This window comes from Mustela nigripes, chromosome 5 (assembly GCF_022355385.1).
Source record: "Mustela nigripes isolate SB6536 chromosome 5, MUSNIG.SB6536, whole genome shotgun sequence".
NCBI lineage: Eukaryota > Metazoa > Chordata > Mammalia > Carnivora > Mustelidae > Mustela > Mustela nigripes.
Genome location: NC_081561.1, coordinates 25249699 through 25262711, shown reverse-complemented (window position 1 = coordinate 25262711; position 13013 = coordinate 25249699). Strand labels below are relative to the sequence as shown.

Sequence of the window (13013 nt, the reverse complement as noted above, 5' to 3'; positions counted from 1 at the left end):
CACTCATCTGTTGAAAGGCATCTTGGCTCTTTCCATAGTTCGGCGACTGTGGCCATTGCTGCCATGAGCACTGGGGTACAGATGGCCCTTGTCTTCACTGAATCTGTGTCTTTGGGGTAAATACCCAGTAGTGCAAGATAACAGGTTGCTCTATTTTTAATTTTTTGAGGAATCTCCACACTGTTAACAAGAGGAAAAAATCTGAACGTTGGTTACTTGCACATGGAGGCTCAATAACGAAATTGAGACCCAAAGAAATGACCAAGGGAGACATTTTTATATCTTTTATACAGAGACAAGAAGTGTGTGAGGAAATGAGAGGATGAGGAAAATACATGTTTGGGAACTTTAGTTAGGAAGGAATTCTAATTGGAATTTGGGCTGAGGTGGTAGATTCCTTAAAAAGTAGCCAGGTTTATTTCTACAGCTCTCTCAACTCTCTGGTACCTACCTGTGGTGTTAGGATGTCTTTTACTTCTTATTCTTGGGAGGGTACTTGATTCAGGGAGATTCGTTTCTTCCTTTCACAGGGATAGAGGAGGGTGTGATATCCTTGCACCTGCTGTTTCCTGAGTAGCTTCAAAATAATCACTATGCCTTTAGAGGCCCATTTTGGGATCTGCCCTGGGCCTCTACACTTGATCCTTTTAAAAATTTAATTTCATTGATTTACATAGATGGGTGGGTTTATTTTAACCATTCTGACCTGATAGAAATCTCTGAGGTCTTTAAGAAGAGTAAGTTCTTCTTATTAGGCAACCATTCTGAAGCCAGGTTTTTTTTTTTTTTCCCTGAACCAAGCTCACTTTTATTTTTATTTATTTATTTATTTATGATTTATTTTCAGTGTAACAGAATTCATTGTTTATCCACCACACCCAGTGCTCCATGCAATAGATGCCCTCCATAATACCCACCACCTGGCTCCCCCAACCTCCCACCCCTGCCCCTTCAAAGCCCTCAGATTGTTTTTCAGAGTCCATAGTCTCTCATGGTTCATCTCCCCCTCCAATTTCCCTCAACTCCCTTCTCCTCTCCATCTCCCCATGTCCTCCGTGTTATTTCTTATGCTCCACAAATAAGTGAAACCATATGATAATCGACTCTCTCTGCTTATTTCACTCAGCATAATCTCTTCCAGTCCCATTCATGTTGATACAAAAGTTGGGTATTCATCCTTTGTGATGGAGGCATAATACTCCATAGTGTATATGGACCACATCTTCCTTATCCATTCGTCTGTAGAAGGGCATCTTGGTTCTTTCCACAGTTTGGCAACCATGGCCATTGCTGCTATGAACTTTGAGATACAAATGGCCCTTCTTTTCAGTACATCTGTATCTTTGAGGTAAATACCCAGTAGTGCAATTGGAGGGTCATAGGGAAGCTCTATTTTTAATTTCTTTTTTTTTAAAAGATTTTATTTAATTATTTGTCAGAGAGAGAGAGAGAGAGAGAGAGAGAGAGAGAATTGGAGAACAGAAGCAGGCAGAGTGGGAGGCAGAGACAGAGAGAGAAGCAGGCTCCCCGCTGAGCAAGGAGCCCAATGTGGGACTTGATCCCAGGACCCTGGGATCATGACCTGAGCTGAAGGCAGCAGCTTAACCAACTGACCCACCCAGGTGTCCTTCTATTTTTAATTTCTTAAGGAATCTCCACACTGTTCTCTAAATTGGCTGCACCAGTTTGCATTCCCACCAACAGTATAAGAGGGTTCCCCTTTCTCCACATCCTCTCCAATGCACATTATTTTCTGTGTTGCTAATTTTGGCCATTCTAACTGGTGTAAGGTGGTATCTCAAAGTCAACAAACACAAAACCAATAATCATGTCAAAAAATGGGCAGAAGGCATGAACAGACACTTCTCCAATGAAGATATACAAATGGCTATCAGGCACATGAAAAAATGTTCATCATCACTAGCCATCAAGGAGATTCTGAAGCCTATTTTAACCTCTTTTGAGAACGAAGTTGTTCATTTGGTGTACCTGTGTCTTTAGTCTCACTGAAGCATTCTCAGAGTAGCAACGAAAGCCTAAACCCTGCAGGAGAAGAGAATTAATAAAGATTAGAGCAGAAAACAATGAAATAGAAGCCAAAAGAATGGTAGAACAGGTCAAGGAAACTAGCAGCTGGTTCTTTGAAAGATGAATACAATTGATAACCGCCCCCCCCCGCCCTGCATCTGCCAGACTTTTCCAAAAGACAAGAAAAAGGACCCAAATAAACAAAATCATGAATGAAGGAGGGGGGGGATCACAACCAATACTGAAGAAATACAAGCAATTATAAGAACATATTATGAGCAACTATACGCCAACAAATTAGGATATCTGGAGGGAAAGGATGCATTCTGAACGACTTATAGACTGCCAAAACTGAACCAGGAGGAAATAGAAAACCTGAACAGACACACAACCAGCAAGGAAATTGAAGCAGGAATCAAAAACTTCTCTCAAAACAAAAAAACCCAGATGGCTTTCCAGGGGATTTCAACCGAACATTTAAAGAAGAATTAATACCTATTCTTCTGAAGCTGTTTCAAAAAATCAAAATAGAAGGGAAACTTCCAAACCCTTTGTGAGACTAGCACTATCTTGGTCCCAAAGACAGACAAGGATCCCACCAAAAGGAGAATAAAAGACCAATATCTCTGATGAACAGAGATGCAAAAATTCTCACCAAAATAGTAGCCAGTAGGAACCAACAGTCCATTCAAAGGATTATTTACCACAACCACATGGGATTTATTCCTGTGCTGCAAGGTTGGTTCAACACCTGCAAAACATTCAAAGTGTACATTACATAAATAAAAGAAAGGACAAGAGCCATATGATCCATTCAATAGATGCAGAAAAAGCATTTGATGAAGTATAGCATCGTTTCTTGATTTAAACTCTTTAGAGTGGAGGGATAGACGGAACATACCCCAATATCATAAAAGTCATCTCTGAAAACCCCACAGTGAGTGTCATTCTCAATGGGGACAAACTGTAAGCTTTTCCCTAAGATCAGGGAAAGTGGCAGGGATGTCCACTATTGCCACAGCTGTTTAACATATTACTAGAAATCCTAGCCCTAGCAATCAGACAACAAAAAGAAATAAAAGGCATTCTGGTTGGCAAAGAAGAAGTCAAGCTCTCATTCTTCACAGATGACATGATACTCTATGTGGAAAACCCAAAAGACTCTGCCCCCAAATTGCTAGAACTCATATGGGAATTCAGTAAAGTGACAAGATATAAAATCAATGCACAGAAACCAGTTACATTGTTATACACCAACAACAAGACAGAAGAAAGAGAAATTAAGTAATTAACTCCATTTGCAATTGCATCCAAAACCATAAGATACCTAGGAAGAAATCTAACCAAAGAGGCAAAGAATCTGTACTCAGGAAACTATGAATTACTCATGAAAGAATTTGAGGAAGACACAAAGAAATGGAAGAACGTTCCATACTCATGGATTGGAAGAACAAATATTTGAAAATGTCTATGCTACCTAAAGTAATCTATACATTTAATGCAATTCCTGTCAAAATATCATCAACTTTCTTCACAGAACTGGAACAAATAATCCTAAAATTTGTAAGGAATCCAAAAAGATCCTGAACAGCCTGAGGAATGTTGAAAAAGAAAACAAAGCTGGAGGCATCACAATTCTGGACTTCAAGCTCTATTACCAAGCTGTAATCATAAAGACAGTATGCTCCACAAAAACAGACACACAGATCAATGGAACAGAATAGAGAGCCCAGAAATGGACCCTCAACTCTATGGCCAACTAATCTTCCCTAAAGCAGGAAAGAATGTCCAATGGAAGAAAGACAGTATCTTCAACAAATGGTGTTGGGAAAATTGAACAGCCATCTTCAGAAGAATGAAACTGGACCATTCTCTTACAGCATACACAAGGATAAACTCAAAATGGATGAAAGACCTAAACATGAGGCAGGAATCCATTAAAATGCTGGAAGAGAACACAGGCAACAATCTCTGTGACCTCAGCTGCAGCAACACCTTGTTAGACACATATCCATAGGCAAGGGAAACAAAGACAAAAATGAAGCATGGGGACTCCATTAAAATAAAAATCTTTTGCCCATCAGAGGAAACAGTTGACAAAACCAAAAGAGATTGACAGAATGGGATAAGTTATGCACAAATGACATATCAGATAAAGGGCTAGTATCTGAAATCTATAAAGAACTTACCAAAGTGAACACCCAAAGAACAAATGATCCAGCCAAGACATGGGCAGAACACATGAATAGACATTTTTTCAAATAAGACATCTAAATGGCCAACAGACACATGAAAAAATCTTGAACATCACTCGTCATCAGGGAAATTCAAACCAAAACCACAATGAGATAGCACCTCACACCAGTTACAATGGCTAAAATTAACTGGTAAGAAAATGATAGGTGTTGGTGAGGATGTAGAGAATGGGGAACCCTCCTACCCTGTTGGTGGGAATGCAAGCTGGTGCAGCCATTCTGGAAAACAGCATGGAGGTTCCTCAAAAAGTTAAAAATAGAGCTACTCTGGGTATTTACCCCAAAGATATAAATACAGTGATCCAAAGTGGTACGTGCATCCCCAATGCTCACAGCAGTCATGTTTGCAATAGCCAAACTATGGACAGAGCCCAGATGTCCAGTGACAGATGAATGGATAATGAAGAGGTGATAATAATGGAATACTATGCAGCCATCAAAGAATGAAATCTTGTCATTTGCAATGACACAGATGGAACTAGAGGGTATTAGGCTAAGTGAAATAAGTCATTCAGAGAAATACAATTATCATGTGATGTCCTGGATACATGGAATTTAAGAAACAAAATCAAGGATCACAGGGGAAGAGAGGAAAAAATGAAACAAGTCAAAACCAGAGAGGGAGAAAAAAAAGACTCTCAATCACATGAAGCAAACTGAGGGGACAGGGGTGGAGGGAAAGAGTAACTGCGTGATGGACATTGGGGAGGGGATGTGTTGTAATGAGCGCTGTGTTTTTTATAGGATTGATGGGATGTGTTGAAGGAGCACTGGGTGTTGTATAGGATTGGTGGATCATAGACCTGTACTCCTGAAACAAGTAATACATTATAGACAACTAATTGAATTTATTATTTATTTATTTACTTATTTAAAGAATTTACCTATTTATTTGACAGAGAGATCACAAGTAGGCAGAAGGCAGGCAGAGATAGAAGGGAAGCAAGTTCCCCACTGAGCAGAGAGCCTGGTATGGGGCTTGATCCCAGGACCCTGGGATCATAACCTGAGCCAAAGAGAGGCTTAACCCACTGAGCTACCCAGGTGCCCCTAACTAACTGAATTTAAATAAAAAGTTAATTAAAAAAAGAATTTTTAAAAAAGATTTTACTTATTTATTTGACAGGCAGAGATCACAAGTAGGCAGAGAGAGAGGAGGAAGCAGGCTCCCCGCTGAGCAGAGAGCCCGATGCGGGACTCAATCCCAGGATTCTGAGATCATGATCTGAGCTGAAGGCAGAGGCCCAATCCATTGAGCCACCCAGGTGCCCCTTAAAGAAAGAATTTTTAACAATAACCTCATAGAAGTTTGGTAGAGTTTGATTGCTTTCCTTTATATTCAGCTTCAAGATTAGACTATGCCTAATTATTAGCTCTGTGATCCTGTGTACAGTAGTATTGAAGGAGAATAAGTGACAAAAAAAATTCACATATTTACATTTATTTATTTATTTTTAACGATTTACATTTAAAATTAAGTAAATGAATGGGCTCATATATTTATATGTAAATGTTTTGGGCAATTGTGACAAAAAAAGTCTTCAATGTTTTGTAAAACATGTAGGTTATTCATAGAGAAATATATGACAAAAGAGACAATCAAGGTCTCCTCTGGCTTTGTCTTTGATCGTCGTTCTCCCTGAGGACGGCCATCTCTGGACAGCTCAGTGACAGGGGCTCATTAACAGTGTGGGGCATCTGCTCCCCAGAGACGTCAGCTGGGGAAACACATTTGGTTCTCAGTGCCAGCCCAGTCACAGCTGAGTGTCACAGCACCTCTCCTGTGCTCATAAGGGTCTCCCTGTCATACAGGCAGGTGACTGCTTTTGGGAAACCAAGGTGGAGTTTGCAATTGTCTTCATCTCCTAGCTCCTAGAGGAAAAGGGCAGATCTCTGTTCACCTAAAGATACATGAAGTTATCATGAGAAAACATCCTTCTGCTTAGGAAAAATTTATGGATAAGCCAGTGCTGGTGTAGTCAACCTGTGCATTTACTGCACACGACTGATTCTACATGTCCAAGTGCCAGTCCTTGATACCGTCTTGAGGCAGTGACTTGGAAAGGAGGTAGGGAAATAGCTTTGAACCTACAGAGAGGGTGCACAGAGGTGAGTGGAATGAAACTTGGTCTGTGTGTTGCTTTAGGAATTGGAAGTTAGTTCATTTTCCGTTGCAATTGTTCTTGTCACAGAAGAGCTGTCCTGGTTTGCACGTATGGTCTACTGTCTAACGGAAGACTGGAAAGTCACCAAATGTAGGAACTAAATTTAGCTCTTTGTTATAGACTCCACCAAGTCATTCCCAGACATTTCATTCTACTACAGTACATTCACTACACCTGTGTACGCACATGTGGAAAATACTTTAAATATCTATATGTAATGGGAATAAAATATGCCCTTCAGCAACAGAATAAGAGAATCTTCATGTGTATAAAAGTATTATACTATATGCTTCCATACTTTCCTATTGGTTCTTATTGTCTATGAAAACAGACAATATTTGTTCTCTGTTTAAATCTCATTGTCACTATTTATCATTTCTAAATGTTCATTTTCTCTCTTCCAAGTTACCAAAGAATCTAAAACATGTAAGGATTATTAGAAACATTATGTTGAAGATCACAACAGGGAGCTCCACTTTGTGGATATTGTGTCAGTGCATCTCTACTGGGACGCCGGGTTCCATCCTTCTATCCTTGCGCAGGATCGTGATTGGACTCTGTGTGAATGCTGTTGGGGCCCTGCTCAGACGCTCTTTACCAGGCTGCTGCTCTGATCCTAACCGTACATGTTAGGAATATGGGCTGCCAGGTGCACAGCCATTCCCTTCTTCAGAGATTTGCCCTCAGCTGAAAGGGAGCCACTTTGCCAGCCACTTGGGGCAGCTCACAGCCAGGGACAGACTCACGGGAGAGACAAAAGGCTGCCAATGTCAAAACAGGACTAAGTCTAATGCAATGCATGCTCCAGAGCTGTGCTGTCTAATACTGGAGTATGTAGCCACAGAAAGTCATTTAAATTTAAATTAATTCAAATTAAATAGAATACAAAATTCCATTTCTCAGCTAGACTATTTTATTTTGTCTGTGTGTGTGTGTTTTATTTTTCATTTTTTATTATTTTTTAAAATTTATTTTCAGCGTAACAGTATTCATTGTTTTTGCACCACACCCAGTGCTCCATGCAATCCGTGCCCTCCTTAATACCCACCCCCTGGTTCCCCCAACCTCCCATCCCCCCGCCCCTTTAAACCCTTCATGTTATTTTTCAGAGTCCATAGTCTCTCATGGTTCACCTCCCCCTCCAATTTCCCTCAACTCCCTTCTCCTCTCTAACACCCCTTGTCCTCCATGCTATTTGTTATGCTCCACAAATAAGTGAAACCATATGATAATTGACTCTCTCTGCTTGACTTATTTCACTCAGCAGAATCTCCTCCAGTCCCGTCCATGTTGATACAAAAGTTGGGTATTCATCCTTTCTGATGGAGGCATAATACTCCATTGTGTATATGGACCACATCTTCCTTATCCATTCGTCCGTTGAAGAGTATCTTGGTTCTTTCCACAGTTTGGCGACCGTGGCCATTGCTGCTATAAACATTGGGGTGCATATGGCCCTTCTTTTTAGTACATCTGTATCTTTGGGGTAAATTAAATACCCAGTAGTGCAATTGCAGTGTCATAGGGAAGCTCTATTTTTAATTTCTTGAGGAATCTCCACACTGTTCTTGCAAGTGACTGACACAACTTGCATTCCCACCAACTGTGTATTTTAAATGCTCAGGTAGTGACATGGGGATAGTGGCTATTGCATTAGACAGCGAGCGCTGAGTATTTCCACCAGCACAGATGCATACTGTACTGGAGACTTGTGTCCAGCTTCTTACGGGATCAGGCACATGCCATCTTCCACCTGAGACCACATCCTTGCTTAGCGGCTTTCTCTGCTCTGTTTTGCTTCCCTCATCCCCTTTATCCTGAGAGCACTCCCTGAACAAGCCACGTGCAGTGGAAATCCTACCTGATCCCCTTCTCCCATGGAACCTGGTGGAAATCACCGTCCGGTTCGTGAGACCTGTCATTTCCAGTGTTGTGAAAGCTGTCTTCCCCCTCACTAGCTCATCCCGCATTGCCCTTGGGGGCCTTTCTAGTATATTGGGGTCAGCTCAGACCTAGGGGACACAAGCTTTATTAAAGTAACGGTTTTTCATTCCTAGCACTGCCAACTGTATTTCAGGATCCATTCAGGAAGTGGATAGGCAGGGTTTGTATGTCAATTATGTCGGTGACTGTTATATATTTGAAATATGTTCAATACAGACATTTTCATAGATCTTTGGTCTTTAAAATGTGTAGTTTGCTTACCGAGTATGTGATTTTCAAGAAATATGGATCCTTCCACTTAAACCTTTAGACTTATGTATCAGCGCTGAACAGGTGGTAACGGCTCTATCAGCTTTCATGTGCTGGTACAAAACACTCAACCTCTTCCATTTAATTCCCATTCTAATAATTATTATTGTAGAATTGTATTTTTTGAGATGTCATTTCCCACTGTATTTTTTTTACTTTGTTTTTTAAAGAGTTATTTATTTATTTATTTGATAGAGATTACAAGTAGTCAGAGAGGCAGGTAGAGAGAGAAAGGAAGGGAAGCAGGCTCCCTGCTGAGCACAGATCCCAATGCAGGGCTTCATACCAGGACCCTGGGATCATGACCTGAGCTGAAGGCTTGTATGCAAGGTAATAATTTATGTGTGGATTTGTAGCTGGAGTTGCTTCTACAGTCTCACATCATGATTTAGAGATGGAGTTCTGTGCTCTTACATAGGATGGGTGTGTTTACTGTTCCTGTCCAGCCAGGATTATTTACATAGTTTGTCCAAGAGGAATGAATGTTTCTTACTGCATTCAGGCATTTGATACCTACCTATGTAGAGATGATGGTTTTTAATCTACTCACACGGTCTTTACGTGGTAAGAAGTAGAAAAAATGAAGTTTTTCATTTAACCTTAGGCTACGCATGTCCTTTCTCTGGGAAGATGTGTTCTGTGGTGGTGCACAGAGATTGGCGAGGGACGGAGGCTGAGCGGGGGAGGTGGAGGGAGGAAAGTGAGCCGGATCAGCAGCTCAAGCTGTTGAGATCCGAAGAATGCAGTATGCAGGCTGCTCTTTCTCACGCCCAGTGCTGCTCAAGGGGAATGGTTTTCCTAGATGTAATGTGAAAAAAAAAAAAAAAGAAATAAGATGGTGGACAATGACAAGAGTATTCCTGTTCCCTCTCAGGGTTCTCTCCAGGAAGGCACTGGAAGCAATTGTAACCTCCGGACAATCCCATTCTTTCTGTCTCTTTTAGTGGGCATCTCCTTTGCCTGATGCTTTATTTTTCAATGGAAAATCATATTCATTTTTGTACCTTTCGGATAGAAGCCATTCAGTATTCTTTAGATATATGTATACATACATACACATGCGTATGTAATCCAGAAAAGAAGGAAACCATTTGTGCAAGTTCAGCTCACCACAGTTTTGTCTTCTCTTCCCTTCCTTCTTAGTCCTTATTGATAAGATAATGTTAAAATAGATCACTATGTATTGTGATGGTACAATATGATACTGGTGTTTTCCTTGGATGAGTTAACATTTCCCTTTTGTCCTCCTTACTTTGGTGAGTAATGCCTTCATTAGACACCTTGAAAATGCCAGCAATTTCTTTCAGATAATTTATCTGTATTTGTGCATGTGTGCATGAAACTGAACTGTGGTTTATTTGCTCTTCTGAGCAGGTGTGAGTCTGGGCACATTCTCTGTTGTTGCATATTTACACTGTCTCAGATACCTTTATAACTAATTCCATTAAGAAAGTATTTGTGGATAGATTTTCTTTTCTGTGGATACAACTGAATGCATCTCTACAGGAAATCCAAGGAAGTATAAAATAATGTGACATACTATATCCTCTATTCTGATTTCATAAAACTTATTTAATGCCAGTTTTGTACCAGTTTCTTTCACACACTAGTGGGTCTGCCCTGAAACCTGATTCAGATATTTAGTCTCAGAAGAACAAGAAATGATCTGTATGCCTAAGCATTTGAACATGAAAGAACTGAAACACTCATTTTCTGATGCCTCTTTGGTTGGTTTATAACTGCTTCTTCAGTACTAAGCAGCTGGAAGTATACGGTCATCAGACTCACCCAAGCGCTGGTTACGGGTCTGATTCAGCATCATTAACTCTGCAAGACAACTTCGAGAAGGTACTAACCTAATGTTGACAGATATCTGAGATTTTATATAATACCCTTTTCTATGACTTTCTGTGTAGTACTCAAACGTTTCCATTATAGGTATTTACCTGTCATTGCTTTGAGAATAAATCGGTCTTTATCTGTATATATTTATCTAGTTGATTACTTCATCATAGAAGTGGTGTAAAGCATTGCACTTTATATGTGGATTATACAGCTGTGTAACTTTTTAAAGTATTTATTCTGATTAGAATGTGGATGGTGAATACTCCAACCTTTTTCAGGAATTTCATGTACTTTGGTTGGCAATGTGTGAAGCACAAATGTGCAGAAGGAAGAGGAAAGTTGTGGGCACTGAATTTTAGGGCTCTGATTCCACATGACGATGCACAACCAAGGTATGCTCAGAGTTCCTGAAAATTGATACAGTAATTTTAGGCATCTTTAAGGAAAGTTAAGCACTGTATTTAAATGGTGGTGTTTTCAGGTTCTCTCTGGTTGTGTGTTTAGTTGTTTTACTACTCTAAGGAAACAAATTCCAAACATGTAGCTTTCATAAGTATAGTATCTTAGGTAATTCTGACACAATGTTTATACGTAGAACTACTATAGATATTTTGAATGTAATTGAATTATTTGTATATGTACATTCTAACTCCTAAATTCCTATATCTGAACACATTTTTTAGTTTCTTTTGTATTATATTCTATTGCAGGTGAGGTGTGTACAAATCCAGTTGTGTAAAGCACAAGATACATATTTACAATAATGTCCTCCCTCTGTCTGCATCTCCTTCTGATTCTTTCTGATTGTTCTCCCTCTACTTCCTTCATCCTTATTATCTCTAAAATGTATGTACATACTTACAGTCCTTTGAGTCCCATTAAGTTCAGACCAAAAGACTTTTCATACCTATGACTGATGCCAACACGGAGTCCATTATTTCATTTTTCCTATTTTACATATTAAAGATTTACTTTTTTGGATAATGTGGAAGTAAACTGGTATAAGTTATGTCAATTTCAATCATTTATTGAAATAGTTACTTTTTGTATCACGTGGCCATGTTTTATAACATGAGAGATCCACCTCACCTGGCACCAGTTTTTTTTTTTTTTATTTTTTTATTTGAAGGTTTCTTTTAAAAGTTGCTAAATGCTTGCTCCTGACAGGAAACATGTGCTAACAGAGGATGGAACAGAAGAATGGCAGCTCTTTCACGGGGTTTATCCTGCTGGGGTTCTCTGACCGGCCTCAACTGGAGCTAGTCCTCTTTGTGGTTCTCCTGATCTTCTACCTGTTCACTCTGCTGGGAAACACCACCATCATTGCCTTGGCCCAACTGGACCCACATCTTCAGACTCCCATGTACTTTTTCCTCTCCAACCTAAGCTTTCTGGACCTGTGTTACACGACCAGCACTGTCCCTCAGCTCCTGGTTCATCTCAGGACAGCAGACAAGTCCATCTCGTTTGGTGGCTGTGTGGCTCAGCTTTTCATCTCTCTAGGGCTGGGATGCACAGAATGCATTCTATTAGGGGTCATGGCGTTTGACCGCTATGCAGCCATCTGCAAGCCCCTGCAGTACACCGTGATCATGCACCCCCGTCTCTGTGCCCTCATGGCTTCTGCGTCATGGTTCTTTGGTTTTGGCAACTCCTTATTGCAGACAGTGCTCATCTTCCTTTTGCCACTTTGTGGGAGAAATAAAATAGACCATTTCCTTTGTGAGATTCCTGCCCTGCTCAAGCTTGCCTGTGTAGACACTACTATGAATGAGTCTGAGCTCTTCTTTGCCTGTGTGATCATTCTCCTGATACCTGTGGCATTAATCATCTTCTCCTATGGTCAGATCGTCAGGGCAGTCTTAAGAATAAAGTCATCTTCAGGGCAGAGGAAAGTGTTTGGCACATGTGGGTCCCACATCACTGTGGTCTCCCTGTTCTATGGCACGGCCATCTATGCTCACCTCTAGCCCAGCAACAACTACTCCCAGGATCAGGGCAAGTTTGTTTCTCTGTTCTACACCATCGTCACCCCCACGGTCAGCCCTGTCATATATACACTGAGGAACAAGGATGTGACAGGAGCAATGAAGAAGGTGCTTTGTAGGGGACAGGACTCCAGATGACAGGGTGGGGAAGACCCTTTGATGGAAGATTTTGACTGTCAGAGATTTTAAGAGGATTGTGTTCTCCCCATGTCATCCAAAATTTCCTGTATCATCTCTGAAGGGAATTTTCTTGCCTGATGCTTTAATACAAGTGGGTACTCAAAATCCAAGTTCATGGGTTCATGAAGCCTTCAGAGATTCTCCTAGAGCATCTGCATCATATTTCATTTTAAGAAACTTCAAACGTTTTTCATATTCCCTCCTCATTTGGGAACACTCTTTCATTCCTTTTTGCAAGAAGACACACACATATCATAAAGTCATAGGGAAAATAAGAATACAAATGACTAAAAGATGAT

General features: G+C 40.4%; 1 pseudogene; it reads left to right on the top strand.

Moving 5' to 3' along the window:
• Window positions 1-11733: 11733 nt before the first annotated feature.
• LOC132017707 (putative olfactory receptor 2B8) lies at window positions 11734-12672 on the top strand (annotated as a pseudogene).
• Window positions 12673-13013: the final 341 nt, after the last annotated feature.